Source organism: Rhinolophus ferrumequinum, chromosome 6 (assembly GCF_004115265.2).
Source record: "Rhinolophus ferrumequinum isolate MPI-CBG mRhiFer1 chromosome 6, mRhiFer1_v1.p, whole genome shotgun sequence".
Classification (NCBI taxonomy): Eukaryota; Metazoa; Chordata; class Mammalia; order Chiroptera; family Rhinolophidae; genus Rhinolophus; species Rhinolophus ferrumequinum.
The window spans coordinates 83,521,447-83,522,831 of record NC_046289.1 but is presented as its reverse complement, the minus strand read 5'-3'; the positions used below and the strand labels follow the sequence as shown (position 1 = coordinate 83,522,831).

Here is a 1,385-nt window from a genome sequence, read left to right as displayed (position 1 = left end):
AAGAAAACAGCAAAAAGCAAAAAGCTACACGACATTGGATTTGGCAATGAGTTCTTGGATACGACACCAAAGGCACAGGCAACAAAAGAAAAAATAGACAAGTTGAACTTACTGAAAATCAAAAACTGTGCCCTTGTGCATTGAAGGACACTCCCCCCAGTCTTCCCCAAGAGTTGGCATAGTTTCCTGCTTCGACAGTGCTTGGAGGGAACAGGCTCTCATCCCCCACCCCCGCTGTCAGCCAGCGCTCCCATCTCCTCCCAGTGCTGTCAGACCACCCCAAGGTCCCCACTGCTGCTCCAGAGCTGGGCAGCTGCTGCCACCTCTCCTCACCCACCCGCAATGACTACTGCATCCACCTCACTGGGGCCCAGAACTACCACAAGGATCCAGAGGCTACCATCAACCCCCAGATCAACCTGGAGTTCCATGCCTCCTGCATCTATCTGTCCATGTCTTACTACTTTAACTGCAATGATGTGGCTTTGAAGAAGTTTGCCAAATATGTTCTTCACCAATCTCATAAGGAGAGGGAACATACTGAGAAACTGATGAAGCTGCAGAACCAACGAGGTGACCGAATATTCCTTCAGGATATCAAGAAACCTCACTGTGAGGACTGGGAGAATGGGCTGAATGCAAGGGAGTGTGCATTACACTTGGAAAGTACGAATCAGTCACTGCTGGAGCTATATAAACTAGCAACTGACAAAAGAAACAACTGATTTCGTTGAGACTCATTACCTGAATGAGCAGGTGAAATCCATCAAAAAATTGAGGGACTACAAAAACAACTTGGGGCTCGGGAAATCTGGCATGGCAAAGTATTTGTTTGACAAGCACACCCAGGGAGACCGTGATAATGACAGCTGAGCCTTAGGCTGGCTTCCCCTGGACACGGAGGTGACTTCTTTGGTCACCAAGGCAGTGCCTGCATGTTGAGGTTACATTTCCTATAGATTTTACCAAAATAGCTTTCATTTGTATCATTCCTTCAAATAAAGCAATTTGGTAACCCCCTCCCCGCAAAAGGCCCCTTTGAACAGAGTGAAAAGGCAACCCATGCAACTCATATATCTGATAAGGGATTAATATGCAGAATATATATAGAACTCCTAAAACTGAACAACAAAAAACCCAAACAACCTGATTCAAAAATGGGCAAGGGACTTGAATAGACATGTCTTCAGAGAAGATATCTGAATAGCTAACAAGCACCTGAAAAGAAGCTCAACCTCACTAATCATTAGGGAAAGGCAAATCAAAACCACAATTAGACACCTCTTCGTATCCATCAGGATTGCTACTATCAGAAAATCCAAAATAACAAATGTTGGCAAGGACGTGGAGAAATTGGAACCCTTGTGCACTGGTCGTGTAAATAC

At 45.3% G+C, this 1,385-nt stretch overlaps 1 pseudogene; it reads left to right on the top strand.

Moving 5' to 3' along the window:
• Positions 1-315: 315 nt before the first annotated feature.
• Positions 316-873, top strand: LOC117023806 (ferritin heavy chain-like; annotated as a pseudogene).
• The last annotated feature ends 512 nt before the right edge of the window (positions 874-1,385 follow it).